This window comes from Aegilops tauschii, chromosome 6, assembly GCF_002575655.3.
Source record: "Aegilops tauschii subsp. strangulata cultivar AL8/78 chromosome 6, Aet v6.0, whole genome shotgun sequence".
Classification (NCBI taxonomy): domain Eukaryota; kingdom Viridiplantae; phylum Streptophyta; class Magnoliopsida; order Poales; family Poaceae; genus Aegilops; species Aegilops tauschii.
Window position 1 is genome coordinate 334357083 of NC_053040.3, and position 20428 is coordinate 334377510.

Sequence of the window (20428 nt, forward strand, 5' to 3'; positions counted from 1 at the left end):
CCCGCGTCGTCGATGTAGAGCATGCCGCGACGACTCTTGGTCATCCGGCCCATAGCGTATCCTTTGAGCCCTTCGAAGCTGCCCTTCAAGAACTCAAATCCACCGTGCGCAGGCCCCACGGTGGGCACCAACTGTCGTGGAATTGTCACGGCAGATGTCCTAGTGAAAGGAATTAATCGTGGAGCCATCGCAACTAGGAAGCTTAAAGGGGTTAAAACGGGACAAAGGACACGAGGGTTTATACTGGTTCGGCCCCTTGCGGTGAAGGTAAAGGCCTAATCCAGTTTGAGGTGGTATTGCTTATGTTTCGATTACTAGGGAGCGAATTCGCTTGACCTAGCTTTCGATCTGATGTTACTTGCCCTGAACCGCCGCCGGGTCGTCCCTTTATATACAGAGGTTGACGCCTAGCGGCTCACAGAGTCCCGACCGGCTCATAAACAGTGTCCGGCTTGGTCTCTAACTATCCCTGCCTTACAATACAAGTTATGTACATATGGCGGTTTATCTCTACGGGCCTTGAGTCGCCTTTGGGCCTTGGGCCCTTAACTGAACCGCCATCTTCCAGAGCTGTCTTGGGATTCATGAATCGCCATAGGTATAACCCGGCCCCTCCTGGGCGGGTCATACCTAATAGTTATATCCCCAACAATCTCCAATAGATGGTCCAAAATTTGGCGGTCCAAAGCCGAAGATGTAAAATTTGGACCGTCAAAAAGTGCGTTTTGGAGCTCCGAGAAAAGCTCAACTCCAACAGATGGTCCAAAAGAGAAACTCCAATAGATGGTCCAAAATGAAGATGTAAATTTCTCAAAACGACATACTACTAGTCCATTCAACATAGTTTCATACATGAACTTCAACTACTACTTATTCAAACTACTAGATAAACTACTCCTCATCGTCGGAGCTGCGGAACTGCGCCCAGAACTCCTCCTTCGTCGGGTCGTTGCACCCCTCCTCCTCCTCCTCCTTGTCCGAGAAGTCTGCCCAGTCCTCCTCAAAAGAGGACTCGATGGGATCACCGTCGAGGGACCGGCCTCGTCCTCCTTCTTCGGCCCCTTCTTCTTCTGCTCCGCCTCACGCTTTCAGTAGTACTCCAGCTCGGCCTGGACGTACTCCGGATGCTCCTGAGCAAACCTCGCCATCGCCTCCTCGTCGGTCTCGCCAGCACTGACGACAACCGACGGCTTCTTCGTCTCCTTCTTCGTCGTGATCTTCTTCATGTTGAAGCCCTGCGGCACAAGCATCTCCGCTTTCGCCCGACTCTCGATCTCTGGGAAGTTGAGGTGCGACCGAGGCCTCTCGGCAAGCCACACCGCCACGTCGTAGGCACGCGCGGCCTCGTGGGCGGAGGGGTACGTGCCGATCCACCAACGCCTTCTAGCGTCGTAGAACTCCACACCCCAGTTACCCAAGGGCTTCTGCCTCACGCCGAAGAAGCCCGACTTGCCCTTCGGCGTCTTCTTCGGCACCATCGAAGAGCGGTGGAGCGGCGGCGGCGTGCGGCCGGGGCGGTGGCGAACGGAGCTACGGCGGGCTGGCGGGCGGCGGGGCGGTGTGGAAACAGCGGCGGGGGGCGGGGCGGCGCCGGATCTGATGCGGGCGGCGTGTGGCGGGGTGTGGAGGCGGGGGGGCGGCGGCGGACAGGCGGGAGGTCGCGGGCGGGCAGGCGGGAAAGAAAATGAAGTGGCGGTTGGGCTTTCGCAGGCGGCGTGTGACGCCCCCGATTTGACCGTACACTAATCATGCACGCAAATGTGTACGACCAAGATCAGGGACTCACAGGAAGATATCACAACACAACTCTAAAACATAAATAAGTCATACAAGCATCATAATACAAGCCAGGGGCCTCGAGGGCTCGAATACAAGTGCTCGATCACAGACGAGTCAGCGGAAGCAACAATATCTGAGTACAGACATAAGTTAAACAAGTTTGCCTTAAGAAGGCTAGCACAAACTGGGATACAGATCGAACGAGGCGCAGGCCTCCTGCCTGGGATCCTCCTAACTACTCCTGGTCGTCGTCAGCGGCCTGCACGTAGTAGTAGGCACCTCCAGTGTCGTAGGTGTCGTCGTCGACGGTGGCGTCTGGCTCCTGGACTCCAGCATCTGGTTGCAACAACCAGATAGAAAGGAAAGGGAGAAAAGAGGGAGAGAAGCAACCGTGAGTACTCATCCAAAGTACTCGCAAGCAAGGAGCTACACTACATATGCATGGGTATATGTGTAAAGGGGCATATCAGTGGACTGTACTGCAGAATGCCAGAATAAGAGGGGGATAGCTAGTCCTGTCGAAGACTACGCTTCTGGTCATCTCCATCTTGCAGCATGTAGAAGAGAGTAGATTGAAGTCCTCCAAGTAGCATCGCATAGCATAATCCTACCCGGAGATCCCCTCCTCGTCGCCCTGTTAGAGAGCGATCACCGGGTTGTATCTGGCACTTGGAAGGGTGTATTTTATTCAGTATCCGGTTCTAGTTGTCATAAGGTCAAGGTACAACTCCGGGTCGTCCTTTTGCCGAGGGACACGGCTATTCGAATAGATAAACTTCCCTGCAGGGATGCACCACATAACCCAACACGCTCGATCCCATTTGGCCGGACACACTTTTCTGGGTCATGCCCGGCCTCGTAAGATCAACACGTCGCAGCCCCACCTAGGCTCAACAGAGAGGTCGGCACGTCGGTCTAAACCTATGCGCGCAGGGGTCTGGGCCCATCGCCCTATGCACACCTGCACGTTGCGTACGCGGCCGGAAGCAGACCTAGCCCCCTTAATACAAACGCGAGCTTACGGTCCAATGCGGCGCGCGCCACTCAGTTGCTGACGTCAAAAGAGCTTCGGCTGATACCACGACGTCGGGATACCCATAACTACTCCCACGTAGATGGTTAGTGCGTATAGACCAAATGGCCAGACTCAGATCAAATACCAAGAACTCGTTAAGCGTGTTATGTCGAAGTAACCGCGGACGCCGTCCAGGGCCAGGCCCACCTCTCACCTAGGCGGTCTCAACCTGCCCTGTCGCTCCGCCACAAAGATCCACTTGCGGGTACTCCTACGAGCCGACCCGACTTTAGTCATCACATGTGTCATGTATATAGTATATAAGTATATACCCGTGATCACCGCCCAGGTGATCACGGCCCGATAGTATAGCTCAACAGACGGACAAGAATGTAGGGCCACTGATGGAAAACTAGCATCCTATACTAAGCATGTAGGATTGCAGGTAAAGGTAACAACAGTAGTAGCAAGGATAGGCTATGCATCAGGATAGGATATCGGAAAGTAGTAACATGCTACACTACTCTAATGCAAGCAGTATAGAGAAGAATAGGCGATATCTGGTGATCAAGGGGGGGCTTGCCTGGTTGCTCTGGCAAGTAGGAGGGGTCGTCAACTCCGTAGTCGAACTGGGCAGCAGCAGTGTCGGTCTCGTAGTCTACCAGAGAGAAGAGGGGGAAGAAACAGTAAATACCATGCAAACATAAGCATGACGATGCGTGACATGACAATGAGAAGTGCTAGGGGTGTCCTAACGCGACAGTAGGTGGTACCGGTGAAGGGGGGGACATCCGGGAAAGTATTCCCGATGTTTTGCGTTTTCGGACAGATGGACCGGAGGGGGAAAGTTGCGAGTTCGATAGGTTAGGAAGGTGTGGTGGACGAACGGACCGCGTATCCGAATTCGTCTCGTCGTTCTGAGCAACTTTCATGTTGAAAATATTTTAATCCGAGTTACGGATTAAAAGATATGATTTTCTAAAGATTTTATTAATTTCTGGAATTTAATTAATTATTTAATTTAATTCGAAATTTGGATTTATGACATCAGCATGATGTCATGCTGACATCAGCAGTCAACGTTGACCGTTGACCCGGTCAACCTGACAGGTGGGTCCCACCTGTCAGTGACTGTTAGCTAATTAACTACTGTTTAGTTAAATTAATTAACTAATTAGATTAGTTTAAACAGGATTAATTAACTTAACTAATTTAGTTAATTAATTAATTAATTAATTAAAATTATTTTTATTTTTATTTTCTTTCTTTATTTATTTATTAATTTTTATTAATTAATTTATTATTATTATTATTAATTTATTTATTTTATTATTTTTATTTTTATTTTATATTTTTTTCTTTTCGTTCTGTGGGCTGGGCCCCATATGTCATAGGGCCACGGGGTTCGGGCCCAGGGGGCAGTGGCTCAGGGGGGGGGGCGAGGCCCACCTGGCAGTGGCCCAGGGGGCACTGCGGGTTTGGTCCAGGGTGCGGGCGCACCCGAGCGAACGCTCTCCCGCAGGGCGGGACGAGGACGCCGGGGCACCTATGGTGGGGCTCGCCGGCGCGGCCATCTCCGGCGACGGCTGGCGGAGGCGAGGGGTGGCGCCGGTGCGGTCGGAGTGGCGCGAAGGGGCAGGCGCGGTGGCGAGGCCACGGGACAGAGGGAGAGACGGGGGAGGGCGAGGCCATGGCCGAGCCACTCGGGCACGGCCCCGACGCTTTGGCCGCGGCGGTGGCGGACGGGCGTGGTGTGGGCGCGGGCACGGCGAGCAGGGGCCTGAGGCGACGGCCGGGGTTAGTGCGACGAGGGGGCCAGGCGGGGCGTGGCCGACGCGGGCGCGCGGTCGGGGCGCGCGCGGGCGATGGCCGTGCGGGCGCGCGTGGGTGCGGTCGGGGGCGTGACCAGGGCCGAGCCCAGGCGCGGCCAACGGCACGGCGCCGGCGAGGCGCGTTGGCGCGAGGCGACGGGCGCGGCCAGACGGAACAGCGCGCGCGTGCGGGCGCCGGTGAGCGAGGCCCTGGCCGAAGTGGCCGGAGCAAGGAAGGAGGAGGGGATGCCGGAGCCTCACCACGGGGCGGTGGGGTCTAGGCAGCGGGGCTCGTGGAGGGGGGGTCGGGGACGACGGCGCCGGAGGGGAAGCAGTCCGTCGGGGACGAGACGAGGTCGAGGCGGCGTCGATCTAGGGGGCGGGGTCGTCGGGCGAGCGGGGGACTCCAGGGAGGAGGCGGCGCGGTGGCTCCGGCGAGGTGGCCGTGGCGGTGGGGACGAGTCGGGGCGTCGCAGTCGTTGCCCCGATCCAGATGGGATCGGGGGGTGGGGGAGCGAGTGAGTGGGGAGGTGGGGGTTGTCGGTGGTGGCTAGGGTTGCGGGGGGGGGGGGGGGGGGGGCGAGGGGATAAGGAGTGGAGTGGGGGCCGGCCTGGTTGGCCCGAAGGCCAGCTGGGCCGCGGTCCAGCAGGGGGGGGCTTCTTCCTCCTTTTGTTCTTTTTTTTCTCTGTTGCATTTTCTTTTCTTTTTATTTATTTTCTTTTCTGTTTTACATCATTTTAAATTAGTTAGGCATTTTCTAAAAATATGTTTTCTCCACAATCATTATCAGTGCAATATCTGGCACCCACCGAACATTTTTGTTTAAATTTTTGAAAACTTTTATTATTGACATTAATTTGAATTTAAATTTTAAACGGTTTTGAATTAACCCGAGATTAATTACAGTGACAGAGGTGACGTGCCATCCTTAACGTGAGATTACTGTAGCATGATTATCCGGGCGTTACACGGCGGCTGGTTTTGGACCAGATGTACCTCGTGATGTAAATTTGCATCGCGAGGTGTTGTATTTTACATCACGAGGAGGCCGTGGTCCATTTTTTTTTACATATGGACCGTCTGTTGGAGCTGCGTTTTTTGCCTCAGACGGTCCAAAAGTTAGTTATTTTTACATTTGGATCATCTATTGGAGATGCTGTTGTTTATTTGATTTGGAAGATCTCGCTCCAGAAGCCATGAAAATGTTCATGGGCAATGTCTTTAGACATATCTGATTGAGCTAGAGGTTATTGATCTTTGTTTATGACCTGATGATATTTATCAAGACGCAGAAGCTGGATATTAGTGCTTGTTCTGTGATCCTCGATGACTTTGGCTAATCTTCGGGGCTGCGCAATTTCGCTTGGCCATGCCAATCAGGTGCATGTCCGAGGGCATGTTGGTTTCTGGAATTTTAACAGGCGAGGAGGGTGGAATAGCTCTTTTGCTCATGAGCTCAAATGCACCACCATGTGTTTTACAACAAACATTGCCTTTTAAGAAAGAAAACAAACATTGTTGAACGTTATACATATGTGTAAAATTCCATGTAGGAAAAACATTCCTAATGTTTTGAATAAAAGTTCAGTGCTTCAAAGTGCATTAAAAATAGTGTTTTTAGAGCATGGTCTTGTTTCAAAAATCAATCCATCTACCTGGGCACGATTTCACTGTAAGTGGCCGAGGCGGAATTTGTACTACTTGTTGCCATGGAGGAAAGAGGTGACAAGCTCAAGCCAGGACGCGTGAGGGCAGATGAGTAGTGATGGTCGGCCAAGTGCATCTCTAGCTCGCGGGACGCGGCGGGCCGCGACAGCATCTTCACCACCTGCCGCATCGTCGGCCTCCCGTCGGGCGCCGCCTGTTTGTACGCCAGGCCTACCTTGACGTATCTGAGCACCTCTGCCTCTGGGTAGTCCTTGACACTGGCGTCCACGATGTCCAGCGGCGTTCCCTGCTCGTAGAGCAGCCATGCCTGCACTGCAACAAAGATCAACATGAGCGCCAGCAGCACAGAGATGCCATATTCAGCGGATCGGAAAACCGAAGCTAGCTAAGCGACCTGTCTCACGAGGAACGTGTCCGATCGAATCGTCTCCGATACCCTCCGGCCGCTGATGACCTCGAGGAGGAGGACGCCGAAGCTGTAGACGTCGGCCTTCTTGGTCAGCTGCCCGTGCACCACGTATTCAGGCGCCAGGTATCCGCCGCAGACATGCACAGACATCAACCACCAGTCTCTTGTTGGTCTTAGGAGACGAAACGGCTCTGTGTCTGGAGGAGGAAGAAGGGCTCACGCACGTCGTCCCGACCACACGCGTGCTGACATGGGTGACGTTATCCGGGAACAGCTTCGCTAAGCCAAAGTCCCTGATTTTGGGGCTGTAGTTTCTGCCGAGGAGGACGTTGCTTGCCTTGATGTATCTGTGCACGATGTTGGGCTCATGCTTCTTGTGGAGGTAGCTCAGCCCCCTGGCCGTGCCCATACAGATGTCCGATCTCACGCTCCATGGGAGAATCGCTGCTCCGCTCGCTGAACCTAGAGCTGAAATACGCTCTTTTCCCTCAGTATGAGTGGAGAGCCTCGTGGTGTGAATCTGAAACTCTGAACTGGGTTGGGTGGGACTAACCACCTTTGAGTGCATGATCGAGGCTGTTGTTCTCCGCGAACTCATAGACCAGGATCCTATTTTGCTTCTGGACACAGCAGCCCAGCAAGCTGAAGAGGTTCGCATGCTTGGCCTCGCCGATGCTTTCGATCTCTGTCAGGAATTCCTTGATCCCTTGTTCAGATTCACAAGATAGAACCTTGGCAGCAAATGCAGTGCCGTCTCCAAAGGTTCCCTACATGTGCCACATAACAGGGATTTAGCTGTTCGATTTTTCCTAGTTTAACTGAACAAGCGCCGAGAGGTAACAACAATACCTTGTATACAGTTCCGAAACCACCTCTGCCTAGCTTGTTGCCATGGTCGAAGTTGTTCGTTGCTCTTTTGATCTCTTTATAGGAGTAAAGATGGATGTTGGTTTTCCTTAACAGTCCTGCTCAGCAATTCAGGAAAAGAGAGAAAAAAATATCAGCTTTGGATATACTTTAATCTTTTCTACTAGAAAATAACTCAAATGCTAAGACCTCGCATCAGTAAAGACAGGGAGACAAGAGACAGTTCAATTGTTCGACCATTACCTTTGAAGTCTTCCTCGGATCTGCAAAGGCATCTCTTCATCATTGCCATACTGTTAGCCAGCTAGAGCAGCAAGCACCTCGCCGGGCCAAAGAAACTCAGAAAATGGCCCGACTGTGGTTGCTCGTTGGGCTCCAAGGGAGATCTATGGCTTCCTTAGCCGAGCATTAAATCCAAACTGTGCAAAGGCAAGAGGAAAGAGCTAGTGAGCAGCAAGCAAACGTACTGCCGTACTGGCGCTTGGAAAGTGGCCCGACAAGCTCTTCACTGATAAGGACTGGAGTTTATGGCGGGGCAGAGAACGAGATGCGATGAACGGCATACACTGCGCGCGGCGTGTGTCCTGGCGGCTTGAGCACGTCTGTACATCAAATTCTAGATGCTACTCCGTGCAAAGTAATTGCCAATCATGTTAGAATTTAATCCGAGTCATACTGTTGATCATCCAAGAACCATGCAATCACACGAGGCACGACACCGAGATTTGTTAACGAGGTTTACCGATATGGCTGCATCACCGGGGCCTGACTATGGGCACTCCTCCTCATGACACCGCTACAATACCGCACCCGGTCATCCTGGACGCCGGCACATGCCGCCGGCTTCCCCCGCGTTCCGGTGCTATTATGTTGGCATAGGTTACATCATGTGTCTACCCTCACTATATACGAGAGGCCTAGGATACAAGTGTCCTACTAGGACACGACTATATATTCTATCTAAACACAATACAATTACAAGTCCAACTGTAACCTATTTTATACACAATATTCGACACAACTCTAACAAACTCGGAAGAAAATCTTATACGACTGAGTCTCATGCTTCCAAACGAACGACCCAATCTATCGTGCGACACGTGTATTCGTAAATCTTCAAGCGACCAGAGTATCCGTGATTCATCGTTACCGTTAATTCCTTTCCAACATAAATTAATCCCCTTCCAAATTGGATTGCCCAGCCCGCCGCCGGTGGCTGACTTAGTCGCTGCTCCATCATGCCGCCCAAGTCCGGCGAGCTCGCAGGTGAACGACCCTCACAGGCTCACACCCCTGGTACCGCGAGGGGCAGATGAGGAGCAGGAGCCGCTAGAGCAACTACTCCGTCGAGCCGGCAGGAGCACGGGGAGCCTTCGCTGACCAGTGCACCCCCTGCCGGCAACATCCGTCCGCCGAGCCTGGACGAGCTCAGATCTGACAGCACCCGCGAGAAGCAATTTAATTAACTCCGCCAGCCCGTTCCTTACCAACTGCATGAGGTCGCCGGCGAACTTCTCGTTGTCGGAAGGACAACCTGCGCAGGTGACTCGCACTAGAGACAATGAGTACAGGAAGAACCGGTACGACGAAGCACTGCAACACATGGAATCGGTGATGGTCTAGCGGGGAAGAAGAAGTGGGCTGTTTGCTTGGAGATTCACGCTTCCACGTGTCGTACGATGTGTAGGGTCGTTCGTTTGAAAGCCTGCGACCCGGTCGTATAAGATTTTCTTCCAACAAACTCCACCTTGACGAATATTCTCCACCACCTTGAGTTTGTCAATGCATCAAACTTTCATGTACATTAGACTTGAGCTTATCCCGTGAGCACAACTGCTACTCCAAAGACTCCATATGACTCCACCTACAACTTGTAGTCCCTTCATTTCTTGACCACAATCAACACTCGAGCAAAATTAAGTTCCTTATTACTCTAGTTTGTGATCCCAACTTTTAGAGTATCCGTCCAACGCCATTACACACTGACCATTGACCTGCGTGAAAGTGAACAACTCACATATTGGGTGTCACACATAAGAGTTACCTGAACTCAACATCACTGCTCCTTTCTTGACCGCCTGTCTGAAACTTGAAGGAATTTCACCGTTGCTTGTAGTCACCCCGAGTCAAATTCGCAGTTGTCTCACCACATGTATGACCACCAGAGCCCTGGCCCGTCTCCATGCCCTGTGCGCGTCGCACGCCTCGCCGCTATTACTGCGTTGAGCCTCTGCTATCCTGGTCAAGTCTCAAGGATCGCGAAACCACACTACTCAACCCCCACTGGAGAGTACCACCGATCATCACCGACCGATGACGAGTTTCACGCTTCCATCAGACCACCGGGCTCCAATCCGAATTACATGTCACTTGCTTTTCCCACTGAATAGGCTTAGACTCTTTGTGCACTTACGCCGTAGCCCCTCAATCAGCACTAAGTGAAGTCCTCTAGACTCCAGCTCCACCTTCAATATGACTCCCTGGTAGATTATCAGTCCACCCACGCGCCCCGTCTACTTCAAGCTCACATGTGCACGGTCTTGAATCAACCCCACGCCATAGTCTTGTCGAAGCTGCACAAGCCCTCAGGCCTGCGCCACGTGTTTCCACGTCCCAGAAGTCGATCATCATCAACATCACGCTCCTATGTCGCCGTCGCCGATCCCACCACCGTCTTCTGTACCAACCGACTCACGTCGATCCATCAGACTATCTAGTCCGACCCAGCCGAACTTCTTCGACTGCATAACACGCTCGAGGCTCCCAAATCGTCTTCCGCGAACTTCCATGCATCACATGTATCTTAGCTGAATTGACTTCCCGCAACGCCTTCAAGCATCCCTGTTGTGCCAACAAATCTTTCACCTTTGTCTGCCATAACCCAAGGTTTTCAGTTCCATGAACTTCTCCACCTCAAACCTGGATCCCATCGACGTCCTGGTTCTTCCTACAGCTGACCCTGTGAAAAAACATATGAGCTTTTGATAACCCACAAGTATAGGGGGTCGCAATAGTTTTCGAGGGTAGAGTATTCAACCCAAATTTATAGATTCGACACAAGGGGAGCCAAAGAATATTTGAAGTATTAGCAGCTGAGTTGTCAATTCAACCACACCTGGAGATTAATTATCTGCAACAAAGTGATCAGTAGCAAAGTAGTATGATAGTTTTGATAATAGTGATAGCAGCAATGGTAACGGTAACAGTGATAGCAGTAGTTTTGTAGCAAGTGCAATAGTAACAACAGCAGTAGTAACTTAGGAAGTACAATATATGATAAATTCGTAGGCATTGGACCAGTAATTTGTAGGATGATATTCGTCATGTGACAGTCATAACCTAGGGCGATACGACACTAGCTCCAATTCATGAATACAATGTAGGCATGTATTCTGTAAATAGTCATACGTGCTTATGGAAAGAACTTGCATGGCATCTTTTGTCCTACCCTCCCGTGGCAGCGGGGTCCATATTGGAAACTAAGGGATATTAAGGCCTACTTTTAATAGAGAACCGGAACAAAGCATTAACACACGGTGAATACATGAACTCCTCAAACTACGGTCATCACCGGGAGTGGTCCCGACTATTGTCACTCTCGGGTTGCCAGATCATAACACGTAGTAGGTGACTATAACTTGCAAGATCGGATCTAGAACATGGATATAATGGTGAATAAACAGTCCAGATCTGAATTCATGGCACCCGGGCCCAAAGTGACTAGCATTAAGCATGGCAAAGTCATAGCAACATCAATCTTAGAACATAATGGATACTAGGGATCAAGCCCTAACAAAACTAACTCGATTACATGATGAATCTCATCCAACTCATCATCGACCAGCGAGCCTATGAAGGAATTACTCACTCCCGGTGGGGAGCATCATGGAATTGGCGATGGAGAAGGGTTGGTGATGATGAAGAACGAAGATCCCCCTCTCCAGAGTCCCAAACGGACTCCAGATCTGGCCTCCTGATGAAGAACAGGAGGTGACGGCGGCTCCGTCTCGTGGATCGCGATAATTCTTTCTCCCTGATTTTTTTTTTGAAAAATAAGATTTTATAGCGTCGGTTTCAGGGTCTACGGGGCGACCAGGTGGGGACAACCCACCTGGGCGCGCTAGGAGGGGGGGCGCCCTGGTGGGTGTACCCACCCAGGTGCCCCCCTCTGGTGGGTCTTGGCTCCAGAAATTCTCTTTATTGATATAAAAAATCCTCGCAAAGTTTCGTTCCACTCTGAGAAAAAAATTCTGCACAAAAACAACACCATGGTAGTTCTGCTAAAAACAGCGTCTTAGTTTCATTCAAATCATGCAAATTAGAGTCCAAAACAAGAGGAAAAGTGTTAGGAAAAGTAGATACGTTGGAGACGTATCAACTCCCCCAAGCTTAAACCTTTGCTTGTCCTCAAGTAATTCAGTTGATAAACTGAAAGTGAAAAGGAAAAACTTTTATGAACTCTGCTCTTGTTTGCATAAATAGGCTTAAACAGCACCCAGGTTTTCAATCAACATTATAACTAACCATGCGGACAATAACTCTTAAAGATTATATTAACTCATATCAACGACATAATCAGCTAGCGAGCAATAATAAGATATCTCAAACGGCAACACATTATCAAAACAACCATGATATAATATGACAATAGTGGTATCTCGCTAGCCCTTTCTGAGACCGCAAAACATAAATGCAGAGCACCTCCAAAGTTCAAGGAGCGACTAAACATTGTAATTCATGGTAGAAAAGATCCAGTCATGATGCATCCAACATTAGCTACACACAATGCATAAGCATGACAGCAGTGCTCTCAGGTTCAGGCGCTTATTTTAGAGGGTGATGACACAACATAAAAGTAAATAGAAAGTCCCTTCGCATAGGGAAGCAGTAATCTGTAGAGGTGCCAGAGCTCAAGTTTTTTTAAAGGTAAATGATATTTTGAGACATGCACCCTTCTCATTTACTTCACGACCATCAGTTATCAATATCTTCCATGCTAAGCACGCTAGTGGCGGTTCCCAAGCGATAAAAGTAAAGGTTTTGAATCCATTGGGAGTTTTTGTTTGATTATTTGTAAGCTTTTTCTGTTTGCAGTTTGGGACTGGGCATCCCTATTACTGCCCTTTTCTCATGCGATGGCGAGTGAATAAATACTTGACCTGAGAATAACCCGCTTAGTATGGAAGATACCGACCACCTCGTGTCGTTCCATGAATGATCCAGACACACAAAAAGGATATTTATTACAAGTTTTTAGAGGTGGCACGTGCAATTTTACTTAGGACGGCAGGGTAATACCGCATATAGGTAGGTATGGTGGACTCATTTGGAATAACTTTGGGTTCAAGGTTTTTGATGTACAAGCAGAATTCTCACTTAGTACAGGCGAAGGCTAACAATTAGGTTGAGAAGCAGCCAGCTAGAGAGCAACAACGGTCATGAACATGTATTATGCATAAGTAACAATGGACACTAGCATGAGTAGGATATGAACATCATGAACATAAATATCATAGAGGCTATGTTGGTTTTGATTCAACTACATGCATGAACATGTGCCAAGTCAAGCCACTTGAACATTCAGAGGAGGATACCATATCATCATACTACATCACAATCATTTTAACGCAATGTTGATGTCCAAGATAAATCATTATCCACTCCTAGCTACTTATGCATGGCATGAGAAACTATAATCTCTAATTGTCATTGCAAACATGTTTAATCATAATGGGATGAATCATGGATACTAGGTTAAACATATTTACACAAACAGAACAAGTCGAGTTCATACCCGTTTCTCTCTTCCACGGCCAGTTCAACGAATATCGTCATTATTGCCTTTCACTTGCACGACCGAACGTTGTGAAAATAATAATAGTGCAACAGTGTCGTGGACTAAGCTGGAATCTGCAAACATTTTATTCAACAGGAGAAGACAAGGTAAAATGGGCTCTTTTAGATCAACAGTTATTCATATGGGAGCCACTCGACATTTTCATCGTGGTCTTCTCCTCGGTACAACTCGAATAAAAAGAAAAGAAATTCAGAGGAACACACTGAAATATTTTGGAGTTTTTGGTTTTCTTGAGCAAGCAAATAAAAAGGGAAAAGCAAAAACGAGAAAAACTATTTACACGGGAAAGCTCCCAACAAGCAAAAGAAGAACAAGGAAATCTTTTTGGGTTTTCTTTTAAGTACTACAACTAAGCACGCATAGAAAGTAAACTAACTACAACTATTGTTTTTGGTTTTTCTAAAGTTTTTCAAACACACAGGAAGAAAGCAAGAAAGTAAATTTAAGCATGGATGATACAATGAAAAAGTGTGGACACCGACAACTGGAATGAAATGTGTGAACATGAATGTAATGTCGGTGAGAAACACGCACTCCCCCAAGCTTAGGCTTTTGGCCTAACTTGGTAAGCAGTCAGTAGCCTGGATAGTAGTCGGCGTGGTAGCTCACGGAGGCTCTCGGTGGGGATGCCTCGGCCTGCCGTGCTGCCTCCACTGCCGCGTTGTGAGCTCGGGCCTCGCTCTCAAGAACAAAATATCTCCCCTTGCTGTGATAGTCAAAAAGAGCAGGCGCAGGCAAATATGTGTGCACAACAAATGCTTGGTTAAACAATAGATTATAAGTGAAATTATGAATTTTTCCTTTGAGGATCTTATGAATTTCGAAAGAATCAAAGTCTAAATACTGTGTGGGTAGGATAGGGTCAAAGGGAAAAGGTGAAACACCCAGCCCTCGTGCTAAACGCATGGCATATATTCCACCATAGAAATAGCCACTATTAGTGTTATGCCGAAGTCTGCGTGCAACAATCGCTCCTAGGTTATAACTCCTTTCACCGGTGAGAGCGGTGCGTATGAGGCTCAAGTCTGGAGCACAAAGTGTACTACAGTCTTGCTTGCCTACTATACATTTCCCGTTAAATAATGCAAAGTACTGAATTGTGGGAAAATGAATGCTGTTTATTCTACCTTGTGTCACTCCCCTCGTCTCACCGTAGCAAAGACTAGTTAAGAATGATTGGTACTCGGCCCTTGGCATCGTCAAGCGAACCCCCGAATGGAAGTTTGCAGTGGTGAGCAAAATTCTCTAATGAAATGGTAAATGGATTTTCATAAAGTTTAAATGACACCCTAGACTCACGGGGATGGAATTTAAATCCTTTGACAAGTTATTCAGTGAGAGTGTGGTGTTGTTAACACTTATCTACAATGGAGGGACCGAGGCCAGCATTGTGAACATATTGCTCAAATTCCTCCTTAATGCCCACACACATCATATAGTCATCGCAAGGCCATAAGCATGTTTTGGTGGCTGCATCTCGAATGGAACTTTCACTCGGTTCAACATAAGACTTGCGAGCGGAGTTGTCAGTAGAAGATGCCCCCGAGGATCTCCTCCTCGAAGAACCCCTTCCAAATAAGTTCATCATGTTCGTGTACAATTTTCTGAAAAAATTTAGGTGACAAAAATTTATCAACAAAACTTCATACAATTGATAGCAACTACTCATAGGCATACATAGAGGCCATAGCAAGCATTCAAACTACTTAGAACTCTAATAATTCAACATGCAAGCTCATCTATAGCAGCACCAAGAGTAGCTAATTATTCAAAATATAAACCACAAAAACAAAAACTAATTGGACAAATGGTGGAGTCACATACCAAGCAACAATCCCCCGAAACAGTTTCGGAAACCGAGCTTCGAGCAAAGAGATCGAAATCCGCGGGTTTGAGAGCAAGAACACGAGAGAGAGAGAGAGAGCAATGGGGATTTTTTTTGGAGGTAAGTGATGATGTGGTGTGAAGGGATAAATGAGGGGGCCACATGGGGACCACAACCCACCAGGGCGTGCCTGGGGGTCTTGGCGCGCCCAGGTGGGTTGTGCCCACCTGGTGCACCTCCCTCTGATATTATTTGCACCAGAAATTCTTAAATATTCAGAAAAAAATCGTATTAAATTTTCAGAGCATTTTGAGAACTTTTATTTTTGGGTCATTTTTTATTGCACGGAAAATTCAGAAAACAGACAAAACATGGCATTTTATTTTATTTAACTAATAAAAACAGAAAATAGAAGATAGGGAGGGAAGGTAGTGCTTACTAAATTCATCAACTTCATACCTCTAAAAAATGATCCATTAATAAGGTTGATCAGGTCTTATTAACAAGCACTTTTGATTAGCATGAAACCAAGAACTTTCGTAAATCACTAAGTTACCTCAACGGGGATGTGAATATCCCCTACAATAAGCATTTCATATTTCTTTTTGGCTTTAGGTAGAGGTAGTTGAAAACTTCCAATAGTGATTGTCGGAGATTTTTCAATAAAATTAATACCATTCACTTGGAACTGTTTCTTCGAAAAGTGCACCGTATGCTCATTACCGTTGATATGAAAAGTGACCTTGCTTTTATTGCAATCAATAACAGCCCCTGCAATATTCAAGAAGGGTCTACTAAGGATAATCGACATGTTGTCTTCCTCGGGCATCTCAAGTATAACAAAGTCAGTTAAAATAGTAACATTAGCAACAACAACGGGCACATCCTCACAAATACCGATAGGTATGGCAGTTGATTTGTCAGCAATTTGCAAAGATATTTCAGTGGGTGTGAGTTTATTCAAATCAAGTCTTTTATATAAAGAGAAAGGCATAACACTAACACGAGCTCCTAAATCACACAAAGTAGTTTTCACATAATTTCTTTTGATGGAGCAAGGTATAATTGGAATTCCCGGATCTCCAAGTTTTTTAGGTACTCCATCTTTAAAAGTATAATTAGCAAGCACAGTGGAGATTTCAGCTTCCGGTATTTTTCTCTTATTGGTGATGATGTCTTTCATATACTTTGCATAAGGAGGCATTTTAAGTATATCAGTCAAGCGAGTACGCAAAAAGACTGGCCTCAGCATTTCAGCAAAGCGTTCAAATTCTTCATCATCTTTCTTTTTAGTTGACTTAGGTGGAAAAGGCATAGGTTTTTGAACCCACGGTTCTCTTTCTTTACCGTGTTTTCTAGCAATAAAATCTCTTTTGTCATATCGTGTATTCTTAGGTTGTGGGTTATAAGATCAACTGGAGGTTCTATCTCAACATCATTGTTTGGTTCTTTTTCATTATTTGATTGAGTACCTTCATGAACATCAGCATTATCTTTTTCATTATCACTAGGTGAATGTTCATTACCAGACCGAGTTTCAGCATTAGAGATAGAAGCATCATTATCATTATCAGGAGGTTTTTCTATTTCAGGTTCACTAGAAGCATGCAAAGTCCTATCATTTTTCCTTTTGTTCTTCTTTTTAGAAGGACTACGTGCAGTGGTGTTATTCCTTTGTGAATCCTGTTCAATTCTTTTTGGGTGTCCCTCAGGATAAAGTAGTTCCTGAGTCATTTTACCTCCTCTAGTTGCAACTCTAACAGCAAAGTCATGTATATTATTATTCATTTCATCTAGCAACTCACTTTGAGATTTAGCAACTTGTTCTAACTGGGTTTGAACCATAGAAGCATGTTCTCCCAACCTCTAACATCATTTGAGATTCTAAATAACAAGTCACTCAAGCGAGCAATCATATCATAATTGTATTTCAATTGTTTCATAACATTTGCATTGAAGTGATCTTGCTTTCTAATGTAGTTTTCAAACTCATAAAGGCATTGGCTAGCGTGCATATTGTGAGGATTGTCATTATCATTGAACTTCATTAGAGAATTTACCTCTACCACCTTGGGTGGTGGTGGTGTATTAAGCCCATGTATTTCTTCAATAGGAGGTAAATTTTTAACATCCTCAGCTTTAATACCTTTTTCCTTCATAGATTTCTTTGCCTCTGGCATATCCTCGGGACTGAGATATAATATACCCCTCTTCTTTGGAGTGGGTTTAGGCGGTGGTTCAGGAAGAGTCCAATCATCATAATTTTTCAATATGTTATTCAATAATTCTTCAGCTTGTCCAACAATTCGTTCCCTGAAAACACAACCAGCACAACTATCTAGGAAGTCCCTAGAAGTATCGGTTAGTCCATTATAGAAGATATCAAGTATTTCATTTTTCTTAAGAGGATGATTAGGCAAAGCATTAGTTAATTGGCAAAGCCTCCCCGAAGCTTGTGGGAGACTCTCTTCTTTAGTTTGCACAAAGTTAAATATTTCCTGTAAAGTAGCTTGTTTCTTATGAGCAGGGAAATATTTTCCAGAGAAGTAATAAATCATATCCTGGGGACTACGCACACAACCAGGAGCAAGAGTATTGTACCAAGCTTTAGCATCACCCTTTAATCATAACGGAAATAATTTGAGAATAAAGTAATAGCGAGTCTTCTCATTATGAGTAAAAAGGGTGGCTATGTCATTCAACTTAGTAAGATGTTCCACAACAGTTTCAGTTTCATAACCATGGAAAGGATCATATTCAACCAAAGTATGTAACTCTGGGTCGACAGAGAGTTCATAATCCTTATCATCAGTAGAGATATGTGAAGTATCAAACTTAGGGTCATATTGCATTCTAGCATTCAAATATTTTTCTTTATACTTGCATAATAATTTCTCAAGATCATCTCTATCCTTACAAGCAAGAATATCTCTAGTTGTCTCCTCATTCATAACATAACCTTCCGGTACCTTAGGCAATTCATATCTAGGAAGGCTAGTTCTAGCAGGTGTTTCAAGAGTTTCAGTTTCAAGCTCATCATCAGATTCAACAACATCATGTTGTATTACTCTAGCAATTTGTTCATCAAGAAATTCACCAAGTGGCACATCATCATCAAGCAAGGTACTAGCATCATCATAAGCATCATTCATAGTAGAAGTAGCATCATCAATAACTCGTGACATATTAGGATTAATAGCATGTGGTGGTGTTGCAAGTTTACTTATAACAGAAGGTGAATCTAAAGCAGAATTGGATGGCAGTTCCTGACCTCCACTCGTCTTAGAGGGATAAATCTTAGTATTAGCATCCTTCGGTTTCTTCATAGTGATAAATTGATAATAATCCCAAGTGACTCAACAAATATAGCTATGCTCCCCAACAACGGCGCCAGAAAAAGGTCTTGATAACCCACAAGTATTGGAGCAAGTGCAACAGTAACAGCAGTAGTAGTAACTTAGCAAGACCAATATATGATAAATTTGTAGGCATTGGATCGGTAATTTGTTGGATGATATTCATCATGTGACAGTCATAAGCTAGGGCGAGACGGCACTAGCTCCAATTCATGAAAACAATGTAGGCATGTATTCCGTAAATAGTCATACGTGCTTATGGAAAGAACTTGCATGGCATCTTTTGTCCTACCCTCCCGTGGCAGCGGGTTCCATATTGGCTCCCGATGAAGGACAGAGGCTTGCGACGGAACTTCCGATCTAGGGTTACCCCCAGGGTTTTTGGAATATTTGGGAATTTATAGGGCGAAGAGCGGGTACAGGAAGCCACCGAGGTGGGCACAACCCACCAGGGTGCTACTCTGGTCCATTGGATGTCTTCTGGTCCATAAAAAATCCACAAAAAGTTTCGCGGTGTTTGGACTCCGTTTGATATTGATTTCTTGCGATGTAAAAAACAAGCAAAAAAACAGCAACTTGCACTGGGCACTGGGTCAATAGGTTAGTCCCAAAAAATGATATTAAGTTGCTATAAAATGATTGTAAAACATCCAAGAATGATAATATAACAACATAAATACTTCATAAATTATAGATACGCTAGAGACGTATCAGCATCCCCAAGCTTAATTCCTACTCCTCCTCGAGTAGGTAAATGATAAAAGAAATAATTTATGAAGTGTGAATGCTAGAAAAGTGCACAAGATTGATCAATGATAATTTCAATCACTTTCCCTAGCATCATAACAACAGCCCTTTCTCATAAAACTCATCATGACAAAGTAGCAACCAATTCACATGTTAAGGTTCAAACAATGAATTCTCTTGAAACTCAGCAACCTATATTCTTAGTCACCAAACAATTGCAATTCAACTTATTCAACAGAGTCTAAGTAAGAGCTCCACATACTCAACCATCATATAGTCTTGTATGATTGCTAACACTCACCGCATACACATGAGCAAAACGTTTCAACCGGACACATAGAAAGATAGGGGCTTTAATTTTGCCTCCCAACGTATTCACCTCAAGGGTGATGCCAAAAATAATAACTCATGCTACCCATATCCAACTGGATATATGTGCCTAGATCTTTCCTCACTACATGATGCTTGCCAAAAGAGAAAAAATAAAAAGGAATAGAGAGAAAAACTTTGACTCTTGCATGAAAGTAAATACATAAAAGTAAAAGATAGGCCCTTCGCAGAGGGAAGCAGAGGTTGCCATGCGCTTTTTGTTTGTATGCTCAATCCCTTAGTGCAAAATAACGTCACGTTATATTGCCCCTTGTGATAGCAACCTTTATTATTTAGTCTGTCGCTTTTATTGTTCGCCATCACAAGTTCGTACAATGCTCAATTTTTTTACACTAAATGATCTAACACTTTTAGAAAAAACTTTTATTGCCTTATTGCACCGATGACAACTTACTTGAAGGATCTTACTCAATCCTTAGGTAGGTATGGTGGACTCTTGAAAATAAGATTTGGGTTTAAGGGTTTTTGGATGCACAAGTAGTATCTCTACTTGGTGCGGAATTTTTGGCTAGCAAAGATGGGGAGCAAGCACCACATGTTGAAGGATCTATGGCAATATAACTTCTGTGTGAATATGAACAAACATAAATCATTACGCTGTCTTCCTTGTCCAATGTCAACAATTTTGGCATATAATATTTTGATGGGGGTCACAATCACAAAAGATTTCTGAGATAGTGTATTTGCATGTGGAAGTTCTCTT

At 46.1% G+C, this 20428-nt stretch overlaps 1 pseudogene; it reads right to left on the reverse strand.

Annotated features, from left to right (window-relative positions):
- Positions 1 to 1088: 1088 nt before the first annotated feature.
- Positions 1089 to 10480, reverse strand: LOC109758499 (cysteine-rich receptor-like protein kinase 43; annotated as a pseudogene).
- Positions 10481 to 20428: the final 9948 nt, after the last annotated feature.